The 14,310-nt window shown below is 40.0% G+C and overlaps 1 protein-coding gene across 3 annotated transcripts in view; it reads right to left on the bottom strand.

Moving 5' to 3' along the window:
- The window catches only part of LOC308421225 (regulating synaptic membrane exocytosis protein 1-like), a gene marked incomplete at both ends in the record, with an annotated part of 203,517 nt that overhangs the window by 123,909 nt on the left and 65,298 nt on the right, over window positions 1-14,310 (bottom strand). The window lies entirely within an intron of this gene.

A 14,310-nucleotide genomic window follows, 5' to 3' on the forward strand; every position in this document is an offset into this window, starting at 1 on the left:
AAGCAGACTTTTTTCTGTAGCTTTGGCTGTCTCACCAAAAGATATGGACTCTTATTGCCCATCATTAACTACCACACAGGTCTTCCTGCTTATGCTGAAAGAGATCTGAGAGGCCTCTAGATAATATTGAAATTCCATATTACAAATTCTCTTCAAGCAGAGGAGAAGAAAGAGATAAAGGACAGGGTCACTTGGGAAGTGTGTATGTTTACATGTGCGATAATTCTTAAAAACCTCTTCCTTTTAAGCCCTCCAGGATAGAGTAAATGCAGAAAACAAAGTATCAGAGCTCCAACAAGGGTTGAAATTCTTAGTATCCTTTTAATGGGGCTTAGAGTACCAAAGATATCCACTGGCTAAAATCAGAAAATGCTTCCATTTGACTCTACCTGAATGACTCAAATAGTTCTCAGAGATTTAAGGCAAATATAGTTCTAAATGGAGAGGCTTGGTTAGAATACAGAGGCTGGACATGTGAGACTTGCTAGTCATAAATGCCCTGAGGACCTAGGGCCTGTAAGCATGAGCCTGGCTCTTAAGAGCTTTCTTGGAGATTTGGCTACATTGCTCAAAATTAAAGCCAATTATGTTATTCCAGAAGATCTCTAAGGAAGCAATGGTAATAAACTGTTTTGTCAGAGGAAAAGCTGCGTGGCAAAATTCTCCACTTCTGAAAGAAACCATACAGGTAGACACAGACACAGACACATAAATGTGTATACACAGACACACACTGTTCATTCCACCGGCAAGTGCACTCGGAAACCACGCTACAAACAGGATAGGAGAGGAGAAGGAGCCATTACAAACTCTCCATGCCTTCCTCCTGAGATAAAGGCTAAATCTGGTGTTGCTGATGCTGAGGAGATGAGAGCAATGTTACTTTAAAGTGTCATAAAGAAGCTATTCACATATCCGTACTAAGAAGACTTGCAGGGAGGCAGCTGTTCGAAGCCACCCATGAGGATTTCTCAGGCTTGAGACTTCAATCTCACTTTCACAAGGTGTAATGCCCAGTAACTTAAATTTCAGAGCACTGGGGGAAAAATCGTTGTCAATTCTCACTCAGCCCAAAATAGCACACACAGCCTGTTTGATCTACATAGGCTGACTTCTGAAAATACCACTGAGCTGGAAAACTTTTCAAGAATTTGAGAATCAGAATTCTGCTTTTTCTCTCTTAAGGATCAAGTAGTTGTACAAAGTTTGGAAATACATCTACCAAATAAAAATTTTCTTATTCTTTGAAATGCCTATCTTCTAAGAATTGCAAATAGGTCATTTTATTCTTTCGTTACTGAAAACCATGTCTTTGGAGGTAAGTCGTTATCTATTGAAGACACTGTGGTTTGGTTTCCAAAACATACCAATTGCCATATTAAAATATTTCTTCCATTTGCACTTTCTATACAAACTTACCAACAGAAAACAAAAAACAAAAACCAACTCCTCCTTGTTCTAAATTTCTGAACTGTGAATCTTAAATCATAAGAAATAAACAAAGTGCTCTTCAAATATAGTGCACTTAGAATTAATTTTAAAATAGATATATACCTTTTAAATGATTTCCTTGTTTATGTTTGATATTGGAGATTGAATTTAGGCAAAGATTCCACTATTGTTGTATCCCCAGCCCAGCTTTTCACTAATTTGCCCAAGCTAGTCTTGAACTCATTCTGTAACCCAGGCCTCAGACCTGTCAGTTACCCTAATATATCAACTTCCTAAGTGGCAAATATTAAAGCCCTTAATAACTAAACACGTTTGATTTAGACATAATTCTAAAAAAAAAAAAAAAAAAAAAAAAAAAAAAAAAAGTTAACACCACATTCTCCATGCTGACCATTATCCTAGGACATATGTCCCTTCAATGGGTATAGATTGCTATAATATCTGAGTTTTGAGGGAAGAAAAAATGAGCTTTAGATTAGTCATTATTCATCCAGTTTAAAGGGATTCTTAGTCATGATAACATATATTCCTATATTTTCTAATCTGAATTATTTCAGATAAAAAAAAATCTTCTAAAAACAAAATGTATGCCCGGGCAAGAGAGCACAGAGGCTTTTTCCTCTTGTATTCTTGCTGAGGCTATTTTAAGTTTAACTAGAATTTGACCTCCCTGATGGTTAATACCATGGAAAAATCATCAAACCATTCTAGGAACCCAATATTAGGATATTCTACCTAGCTTACCTTAGCTTCTGTTAAACTCTCTGTTTATGTAGAAACTCCCTCCAGCTAACCCCTTACCCTAGCTTCTGTTAAACTGCTTACTTCTGCAAAGTCTACAGCAACTGCCAGAGATGCCAGCTGCAGTTCTTCCCTCCACAAACCCTGGGCTCTAGACACCATGGCTATACCTACTTCCCAAATACTTGGATAGAATCCCAGCTAACTGCAATGAAAACTTTGAATAAACTGTGCTTGAGTGATCATCTCTGGTGGGCTACCCAGACCAAAATAAAAACTGCTCTATACTCGGAAGAAGTTGCACTAGATATATAATATTCTCAGGGATTTTTGTTAGCCTACACAGATTAACGTTTGCTTACAATTATAATTGAAATGAATGTTTGTAGAGTTACAATCTTAATATAGTTGACAGTTCTAAGGTATGGAATTTGTTTTGCTCAAGAAATTCACATTATTCCCTACCCATTAGATACATTATAATGATGAGATCCCTGCATCCTTTAAGAAGCACGATGGTATTTCGGTGTTCTAACAGTCTCTCCAGAATTCACTTCCACTGTACTAAGAGAGCACAAATCCTGCATGATGTTCACATCCAAGGACCTTTACAGTCTGAGCAAGAGTTCAAGTCCTTCGACCTCTAATTCTTTGTGATGTCTTCAATTACTGGATGAAAAATCGCATCTCGGCTCTAATAGTCTTGTACTTGCATGTAAGCATTCTCTTATCTCTCAAGCATCACAGAAGACCTATGCAAATAAGGCATTCTGAAGCTACCTCAGGGGAATGCTCCTCCTGACCGCGCCCTTGGCTCTGCGGAGTTATAGAATGCTTGCAATCAATTCAGTGAATGGCTGCCAACTGCCCACTCAACCACTGCTGCTCCATGCACGTACTCTGGGGAGGGAAATTCACATTGCCACAAGGCTGCGGATGAGACTATAGAAATGCTTTCATCTCTCCAAACAGGAAGTGAATGTGCTTCCAGATACTAGCATATGTGAATTAAAAATTCTGAATGCCTTCAAGAAACACAATTTACATAATCTCTGTCTCTCCCTTTCCCCTCTTTTCCTCTTCTCTATTTATCATTCCCTTCCTCTTCTTTGAGACTTTCCATGTGGAGGTTAGCAATCACTCCCCTCTTCTACATAAAAAGACCCTCACTACTTCATAAAACTTTATCCAAATTTAAACTTGTTTGATGTTTCACAGCTAACTTGGGGCAACTACTCAGTTGCTAATAGACTATAGTGGTTGACATATAGTTGTTTTCAGTCTCATGGACTTCCCATCAGTAATGAAGACAACTGCAGTTCAACAGCATAGGAGAAAAATATCAAGCTTAAAGCTTCTAAGGTGTTACCCATATTCGCCTTAAAGACATAAGAATAGCTAAACTAACCTAAGGATGAGAAAAAGAAAGACTTCAAACACAGAGTCTTCTGATTTGCTGGCCAGCAAAAACCAACATGAGAGACACTTTTACTGGATTGATTTCCTTCTCACCCTCAGAATAATTCAAGTTGTTCTCAATCATGTCTTTTACCATTAAGTACTTAAGATATATGCAAATTTCCTATCTCCAGGCCAGCGCTCCATCTTAACCCCAGTCATACATGTGACTGCCTCTCGATCACTGAATACCTTACAAACTACTAAACAGCGGCATCTCGTCAATGAACCTTCATTCCTCCAAACCTGATTCCCCAGTGGCCATCTCTATCTCTGTGAAAGGTAAAAATCTGTTGCTAGCTGTTAGGTCTAAGTACTGAAGTTGGCTCTTCTTTTCCCCACATCCTGTATCCAGTCAACCATACTGACTACATTTTCAAAACAGGTTTACAGTCTCTTCTGAGACTGTGTCTCATTCCCCCTCTACAGAAATTGTTTTAGTTTTGTTCTGAGCACATGGTGTTCATCCGAAGATCATAGGAAACCTTGCTGGAGTAGGTTCTCTCCACCTATTATGTGAGTGAATCCTGAACATCTAACTTAGGTCATCAGGCTTGGAAGCAAGTACCTTTCCATGTGGAGCCATCTCATGGACTCTAACCATGAATTTCTGGTGGATTTCTCAGTCTTTACACTTGATCTGGTCTTTGAGTTTACCCTCAGCATAGTCAATCTTACAAAAAATATATCAGATAAGACACCACTATCCACAATTCTACAGTGGCTTCCCTCCAGCCTTTTCATGACAAAATGCAGAGTCTTTCGGAAGTCCTCCTCCAGCATCTCATAACTCTGGGAGCTCACCCTCTCATGCTACTTCCCATGTGGCCTTGACTCCAATGTTCATTTGAGTGTCTGTGGTGAAGCCTTTACTTCTCTCTTGAGTACTAGCTCCCTAACTTGTCTGACTAAACTTCTTACCCTAACATGACTTCATTCAAATGTTGGTCTTTGAGGTCTCTCACCCCACGAAGTCTTCTCACCTCTACAGTGTTCTCCAGGGAGCAAGCTCCCACATTCTCAAGCATTTGCTATATTGCCTAACTCTACAGAATTCATGCCTCATGTCTCCCACTGCTTAAAATAAGAGTTGCTCAAGAGTAGAGATCTTAGTCTATTTGGTTCATTAATCCATAATAAGAGCCTAGAATTTTTCTGATATACACCAATCAACTACTACATATTTGGTAAAAATGAAAAGCTATAGTCTGCAGACTTATGTAAGTAACTTAACATGGTAAAAGGCATGATTCAGAACACTCAATAGATAACATGTTTTTTTGAAATCACGGCACATTTCTGTAAAACACTTTCAAGATATAATTTATAGTGAACAGCATGATGACTGGAATTAGTACCACACTGTTTTGTGGTTCTCCATCCCAAAAAGGTGTATTTTTTAATCAATGATTTTGTGAATGGAAGCCTCCCCTGTGTTTCTCTCCTCTCTCTCTCTCTCTCTCTCTCTCTCTCTCTCTCTCTCTCTCTCTCTCTCTCTCTCTCTCTCTCTCCATCCCTCCCCTCTCTGTAAGTGTGTGGTAGAGTAGGGTATAGAGTCAAGTGGTTAGTATCATCTGTCTTCTGCAGTCTCTACTCTTGCTTTTGAGGCAGTGTCTCGGTGATACTCAGTTGCACTGGACTTGCTATCTCCTAGCCCTCGGCACTGGGACTGTAGGCTCAAACTGTCATGTCCAGCTTTCTTTTTATTTTATTTTTTTAATGTGGATTCAGGAGGCTGACGTCAGGTCTTCATGCTTGCATGTCAACCATGGTACCAACTTCAGACCACAAGGAGAAACAAAAGCTCTTTTACAGCTTTAGTATTTATACAAAAACATTTTTAAAAAATGACACCTTAAGATTGCATGTAAGAAAATATCTTTTAGTGAAGAAAAGAATGAATTCCGTGTCTTCTGGTTTTTTTTACACAGGAGCCGAACTTCATATTTAACATCAATGAGATACAGAACTGTATGTATTTCATCTTCCTATGCAAGGGTGCATAGAGGTCCTACTCGATAGGAAAAGAACTAAATACCCGAGAAGTAAAATTATACTTCTAGACCTGGGGAGATGATCACAGGGTACAGACACTCTCTGCCACGCCTCAAGACCTGAAGGACCCCAGTAGTCGAAGAGAATTGTTGCCCACAAATGCTTGTAAGGCAAATGACATCCATATTCCCACTTCTGCACGTACAAATGAACAAATGAGCAACAGCTTTAAAGTGAAGATAAATGGCAAGTATTGATACTTTATGAACACTGGGATCTGGGTCAAGTCACTCCCCTGCCTTGTAAGCATGCAGCCCTTTGATGCTAAGGGTTTTCTAAAAAGCTATGCAATGATTTCAAAGCTCCTTCGGTACCAGTAATATATTGGATATAGGTAAACGCTCTTAAGTGTTGACAGTGAAAGGTTATTAGGTGAAGTAGAAATAAAGAGTGGCCTTAATGCAATCAGAGCACTGTAAAATGTAATATGCAACGCATATCTGACTTAAAGATGTACACAAAAAGGTGTCAAAATATAAAAGTTCAGTAACTTTAAAAAAGAGTGCCATTGATAAAAGTCACTTCAAATACTCTTTACAAAGGAGTCTTCAGAAATTATCTCATTTCCATTCACAAGTTCTGAGAGGAAAAGCTTCAAAAAAATATGTCATAAACCTCATTTTATATTAAGATTTGCATAATGATGTCAATTCCACCTCAAACAAGTGAATGTGACTTTTACCCATAAGAGATGGAGCTGAGAAAATTCTCCACCAGGAAGAGAATGTAAATGCTGGGCTTTGAAAAGCCAGATGTACTAAGCACAAACCATCGGGGCCCCTTCTGCTACCAGTGTGAATTTTGGGACCTCTCAAAAGCCACATCAGGAGGATTTTTATTTTAAGACAGGCACAAAGACAGGTAAGGCTGATTTTTTTGCCACCAGAAAGAAGAAAACAGCTGGTCATCTTTCACAATGAACGCTTACGGTGCTGGCCTTGTCCTGCCGAGGCCAAGAAATTGATATTCAGGAAACTAGACCAAAGGCTCCTGTAGGAGAGGTGATTCACTACTGAGATTAATATAATATTGAATACTTCGGAAGAGTAAAACCTGTTTTCAAAGATAGTCGGAAGAAGAAAATTTCAAGAAGCAAAGTCTCTGTTCTGCTCCCTGACTTAACAGGCATCACAAATCTACCGTGTTTGATTCTGCAAAATCCTGGGGCTGTTCCAAGGCTCTCTGCACCATTTTCAATTAACTTCTTTTTTAAAAGATATATTTCATTCGTGCCTAAGTGTGTGTGTCTGTGAGCACGTGGGCATGTGCCTGTGCATCTGTATGTGTACATGCATATGTGCACTTGTGTATGTGCGTGTGCGTCTGCTCTGGTGTGCATGCTTGAAAGCAGGTGTACCTGCAGAGTTGAGAAGAAGGCATCAGATCCCAGAAGCTGTGTGCTGAAAACTGAAATCTGGTTCAATAAAAGAGCATCAGGGTCTCTTAAATGGTAAGCCTATTTGTATCCAATCGATTATTTTATCCAATTTATTATTTTTCCAAAATCAATTTATTTCTCCACTCGCCATTCCTGAAATATTATCGTCCTGGACAAATGTTATCAGATGTTGCAGTCTACACCACAGTCCTCTCATTTACTTTTTCTCTCGAGTGCAAAGTCATTAGAGTCAATTGAGCAGAGGGAAGCATCCAGTAGGACCAGGCCCCAAGTCAGGTTTGGAGCTGAGAACAGAGAAGGATGGCGTGCCAATGTAATACCAGTGCGTTCATAAAAAAAATGATATAATGAAAATAGCAAAAGTTGATAAATTGTGGAAAATCTGCACTCAGAAAGAAAAGCTTAAAGAAGGGAGGTGTGTGTGTGTGTGTGTGTGTGTGTGTGTGTGTGTGTGTGTGTGTGTTTAAACTTTTAAGACACATGTCTAGATGAGGTATCACAGGAAAGGAAGAAATTCAAGGCAGAAAATGGAGAAGGAACAGAGAAAGCTAAGTACTGGGCCAGATAAAGAAAGTGAGAAAAGACTTGAAGAGGAAGCCTTGTTGCTGGCATGGTGGACAGGAACCTCATGACAAAACCAGGTAATCATTTTCCCAAATATTACCCTTGGGTTGGATTCCAGCTGCCATCTCCAGCTCCTTCTGCACTTGGTGAGATTCAGTTCAGAAAGGCCTTTGAGAACATAATGATCTCCCCATTAGCCTTCATTACCCTCGTCTCCTAGAGGAAGAACCTCACTTAAAACATGTTTGATGGCCTGTTCCAGAGGCCTGAGAAGATAGTTACAGGCTCACACCTCTTCTTCCAGTTACACCCCTCCCATCTCTGGAAAGCAGGAAGGATTAAGCCATTTCCCCCTTTGTTTGACTTAAAAATAACTTGTACCCTCTAGACCACGTTTCCCTATAACTAGCTTTCTCCCTGTGAATGACTGTGTAACCATGTTCAACAGTGTACTGACATTGGCTACTTCTTCCTCAAGAACCCGTTGGAGCTATTGAGGCAAGTCTACCTGGAGCCATATTAGGAGGCTTATTAGTCTTTTAGAGACAGAAGGAGCTTGTTGATGTTTTTGTTTGTCTGCATGTATCTTTTGTCAAGAAAAAATAAGTCACAATCTATTATCTTTTTAGAAAAATACTGCAGAAAAACTACAAGGACATCTAATTTTCTCTGGCAATTGGGAAAACACTGTACCAGATGACTGGATATTCTGTACGCTTACGGAAGCCATAGATGATGCTCCTGTTTGAATACCTAGGACTCCAGTTGCATAAAACCAAAGGCCCGCCCATTTATTTTCCTCTGAAACACTGGGTATGGGACCCACAGCCTGTCATGCCTATAGTCCCATTAAATCTGTTCTCAAAGAAAGCCACATAGATTTTTTCCCTTTTTTTTTTAAATAAAGGAAAGCAAACAGGTATAAAATCAACAGTCTTAGGACTAACAGCAGCTACCTTTGAGAAAAATAAAATGTTGACAGCCATTAGTAGTTTAACTCCATCTGTACAGAGTTCTAACACCATTCACAGACAACTGATTTGCCTTGTAGTCCCAAATGAGAGTAAATGGTCTATACCGATGGCCTATCCCTCGTACGGGACCACCACTGAGTTGAAAACAAGAGACAGGAGACACAGCTTTCTCAGAAGTACCAATACATCAAAAAGAAACACCAACACTCTCAAAAAAAGCTGTACTTCTTATTTGAAAAGAAAACCCAGCAACCTGAGATGAATTTAGTCTTGAAAACTGACTAAGAGCATAATCAGAAAAAGTTAATACTACTACCGTCATTCTTGAGGGTTTCCAGTGAGCCGTAGGGTGCAACTCTTAGCTCTTCAGCCAAATAATCTAATCAGACATGTTGGTGTTTTGTGCATTAAAAAAAAAAAAAAGACTGATATTCAAGTTACAAATTGGCTTGTGAAATGCCACAACTTCTTTCTAAAACAATTGTTTAAAACCATGTGAGACCTGTGACATGGTTTCATTGTCAATTATGTTTTAGGAATTGTCACTAAATTTATTAGGAGTTTTGTTTTTGTGTTTGTTTTGTGTGTGTGTGTGTGTGTGTGTGTGTGTGTGTGTGTGTGTGTGTGTGTGTGTTTGCTTGCTTGTTTGATGTTTTAGGGGCCAGATTTTTGTTTGGTTGGTTGGTTGACTGGTTCGTTGTTGGTTGGTTGTTGGTTGTTTTGACAACTGAGCCTAGGCTGGTCTCAGGCTCACTAGGAGTTAAACTTCCAATCATATAGCAAAAATTATATTTACATGCACACAACTGCACTTGCTTTGGACAGCATGGACTGAACCTAGTGCCTTGGCCATGATAGGCTAGTATACTCCCAATTGAGCTACATTCCAAGACTAACAGCAATAACTGAGCATTTCAAGTTACAGCAACTAACGTTTAGTAGACACTTCTTGCCATGTCTGAATGTTTTGCAAGAGCACAAGGCAGCTCTTATACAATGGTTTGCAATAGTCTAAATGCAAACGATGTTGTTTGGCAGTAAAAACAACAACAAATGGGTAGCAGTAAGGAACATCTCTGGAGCTACTTCACAACGTTTCTGCTTTTTGGATAACAATGTTAGGGTAGGCCTATAGGTCTAAGCCTTTTCTCTAGCAGGCATTTATTTTCTCATCTTGGAGAAAAACTAATAAACAGCTACTGGGAGAGCCCACAATGGTTCCTTGGTGGGGTTGCTGGAGATTTTTAAATAGTTAAAGCGAGCTGAGAAAATGAAATTTACAAAGGCAATATTGTAAAATATTTCAGTCATTTACTTTCAATTAATAAGTGATTTTTCCAACAGCTTCACCTGCCTTGAGAACTAAAGAGTTAATGGAGCCCATCCAATAAGAATATGTGTTGTACTGTGTACTCTGTGTAAATGCATAAGTTCCTTGAAAGAAATAGAAACTATTCATTTGTTGTAAATAAATGATAATTTAATATGTCAAGAGACCATAATGCTTCTTTTACCTGAAATATGATAAAAGGACCAAACAATTCAATTTGACACTTTAGTAGCAACTCTAATACTTGAGGATAATTGCTTTTTGTCTTGTGTTTTTGTGCTTAGAAGAAAAGCAAATAAATATTGCAATATTTTTGTCATCCCTTTCATCTGGGCTGATGAAGTTGTAACGAGTCATTTTGGAAATATTCATTTTCATTCCTAAGGATGATCAAATGCCTAGGAAACAAGGTTTCTCACACTCAGTGGGACAGAGGCACAGCCTGCAAACTTTCTGCTCTTCCTTGATGTAGCAGGACCATCATGTCAACAGAGGTTACCCCACATCTCTCAGGGAACCAATCAGTATCTATCTAGAACATGACTAGGAGAAAAGCATGATCAATTAAAATAGAAGGGCGCCAAGAGGTAAGAACCATAGGATCGTTGAGTTTTCTATCAAATTGTGCCCTCTCAGAATGTAAGAAGCTTCGCCCATACAGTTTCATTAATGTGACTGCCTAAGCCAGAGCTCAGCAAAGAAAACAGACAAGGCAGCATGGAGAGGGGAAAGAGCAAGAGGTCTCAACTCCGCACAAAGAACCAGAGGCATCTAAGGAATGTCGAGGGCAAGGGTGGGAGAAATAGTCTTCCCGCCATTGTGTTACCCTGAAAACAAAATGCAAGCAAACATTTTACAGACTGAGAAGTTTGCATTCATATGCTTAGGTGTATGTACGTATATACAAATAGGCATGTATATGATGAGGGGAAAAGGCCATGAATTTAAAAGAGATCAAGGAGGGCTACATGGAGCATTTGGAGGGAAAAAAGGGAAGGAAGAAATGATCTCAAAGAATCCAAGAAGGATATAACTGTTCTTAGCCATCCCCCTCTGACCCTTTCATAAAACTCCTCAGTTCTTCAGGGCACTTCATTAAGACACTCATTGTCAAAACACAGGCCAAGAATGGAGTCCTGTGAGAAGACTATGAAAAGAAGACAAGAGTCTTATGACAGCAGTCCCTTCAAACACAGACTTGTTCTTGGAACGTGCTTTTGTGCCCCTCCCAGGCCGGGTGGATTAGAGTGAGTTCAGTTCAGATTATTCATTACAACTGACTATTGTTACTTTTTTATATGTCTCTATGGGAAAACACAATTGTGTGAAGTGTGGCTTTTCTGCCTTTTGAGTCTTGCCCTTAGGGTTCTACACTTGACACACATGACTCCTCCTAACCTTCAGAGTGTAAATTGTCTGAGTCTCTGAATAAAGTTGGCTATTGCATGAGACTTTAGTCCACCTCATTGATCGGGTTCATTCTCCCAAATCCCATCGCCAGCTCAAGTGACAAACAGCTGGCGTTCAGCCCAGTGCTGCTCTGATGTCTTCTTTCTGCCTCCCTAAAAGTGTCCCCACCACCGTAAGAAATCTCACCAGTAAAAGCTTGCCCTTTTGTTTTTGCAGCTATAAAGTCCAAATGTGTTTTTCCTTAAATGAAAGGCTTGAGTGTTTCCTTCCAACATTTTCTCTGTTCACACAGTCCCAGATTATTTCCCATCATGGACAAGGCATCCCCTATTGCTCTGATGTACTTCATCCTCACATGTCTCTAATTCTCCAGCTCTTCCTACTTCCCCACATGACTCATTTACCAACCCAGGTAAATCAGCTTCACATTTTTAGAGCATTCTTTTGACACTTTCTCTCCTTCCCATTTCTTACTTTCCAACAAATTGTCTGTCACCTTCTCTTAATTTGGTCTTTTCAAAACTCAACTCAAATGTCCACAACTCCAGAGACTTCCATCTCTGAGCTCTCTGATTAATCCTTTTCTATAATCTTCTAAAAATGCAGGTCATATATGGGCACTGGAGATTTTTATTTAATAACAGCAGCCTAAATATTGGGAAGACGCTCAAAAAATGTTTCCTTGAAAACAGGATACAAAGCAGTAGCGTCTTCTGAAGTCCCACCGGGATTCCCCAGTGATAATGACATCTGTAAGAGTTGTTACAAACGGCTGGTTAACGGATGAACAAATGCTTAGAGACATCGGTTCTATGCCAAGCTCCATGCCAACTGCTATGATCACAACCTGCAAGCAAGTTAGTCTGCTCATCAGTAACAGTCATGACCAATGTAATTCACATTCCCCTAGTTCCTACAATTCACTTTGCATTCATTAACTCCTTTGACAATGACACCAGCTCTGTATGATAATTAGGTAGGCAAACACTCCTTAGCATTGCATTTATAAAGACCCATTTTGTAGATCTGTCACAGTGTTACTTGAACAAGCTGAACCTTATTATATTGCTATAACATTTTGATTCCATAAAGTTAAGTTAGTCTTAATTTAAAAACTAGCTTCAGTTACAGTTAAAAAGAAGGGATGTTCTGCTCCTTCCCATTTAGAAACAGCCTCATCTTCAAACTCATCTCAACAACACAATGGTCAGCGACAATGGTGAGGATCAGAGTGAATAGATTTGAGGCATGCTGTTTGGCTCCTCAAGTCTGATAGTCATCAATGACCCTTTCACTGGCTTCAACTATAGGGTCTATATGTTCCAGTGTGATTCTACCCATGACAAATACCACAGCATAGCCAGGGCTGAGAATGGGAAGCTTGTCATTAATGGGAAGACCATGTTCTAAGAGATGCCAGAAATAACAAATGGGGTGATGCTGGTGCACATTATGTTGTAGAGTCTGCTGGAGTTTTCAGCACCAAGTAAAAGTCAGGGGCACATTTAAGGGGATGTCAAAAGGATTATCATGTTGGCCCCTTCTTCTGATGAAGAAGGGAATGTATGAACCATGAGAAGTATGACAAATAACACAAGACTGTCAACCATGCTTCTTACATGACCAACTGCTTAGACCCCTAGACAAGCCATCACTGCCACTCAGAACACTGTAGATGGTCCCTTTCAAACTCTGTGACATGATAGCGATGGGGCTGCCCAGAATATCATCCTGCACCCACCTGCACTGCCAAGACTGTGGGCCAGGTCATCCCAAAGCTGAAGCTCACTTGATGGCCCTTCACTGTTTTTATTCTCAATGTGTCCATCATTAATCTCACATGCCTCCTGGAGAAATCTGTCACCTACGATGGCATCAAAACGTTTGTAAAGCAGATCCTGGAGGGCCCACTAAAGAACGTTCTGGGCTACTACTCCAAGGACAAAGCTGACTTCCAAGACCAGAAGTGATGGTCACTCTTTTACTTTTGATGCTGAAGCTGCAATTGTTCTCCATGTGAACTTCATGAAGCTCGTTTCTTGCTAAGACAATGAATAAAGCTACAGCAACAAGGTGGTGAACCTCCTAACCAACATGGCCTCTGAGAAGCAGGAAATCCTGGGCCACACACCTTGACAAGAACACAGAGAAAAAGAGAAGCCGTCAGCTGTTGAAGAGTCCCTGTTGTTATGAAGTACCCTTGGCCAGTCTTAAGGTGTGACCCTGAGAAATCAGGCCATGCAAAAGACCTAGTATAAAAGAGGTTTGCTGGCTAGATGAGAGGAGTGAAGCTCTCGAAAAGGAATAAAGGCATATATGTAGACATTTAGTCAGGCAAAGCCATGAGGGCAGAAAGAAGGGGTGGGGGTGGGGGAACCTGCTGAGGACAGAGAGAGCTGCTGAGTGGCAGCCGGCAGTTTCTTTCATTTGAAGAATACATCTTTCCCAATTGCTAGGTTCTTGAGGGCAGGGCATAATACCTGTCCCAATGTAATCTCCAAAATCTCAGCTCAAAGTTTCTATCCCAGACTCCCCAGGACATAGGGGAGAGGTTTAGAGAACCCCAATTTCTTAATACAATGAAGTTCACTACATCCACAGAGAAATAAAAAGCAGAAAATTAATACTACAGTCAAGACGACCTCTTTTTTCACCGAATTGTAAGATATAGAGTATATTTGTTTTATAAAATCAAATTCCAGTTTCTCACACTTTTAAAATGCCTGCACACTGTCGAGTGATTCTGTGTGCTCAGAGGCGATGATCTCAATCCCACTACTGTATATCTAGCTAATGTTCACCTTCCTCTTTGGTGTTCCTTCTGGAATTTTAACCAGCTCTAGGGCTCATGTTGTGTTCACCTCCTAGTTATAGAGCCACATATATAGAAAAACACTGGAGATTAAAAAACTGTATGACAGCAGTCC

The sequence above is a fragment of the Micromys minutus genome, assembly GCF_963924665.1.
Source record: "Micromys minutus genome assembly, chromosome: 5".
NCBI classification, from domain to species: domain Eukaryota; kingdom Metazoa; phylum Chordata; class Mammalia; order Rodentia; family Muridae; genus Micromys; species Micromys minutus.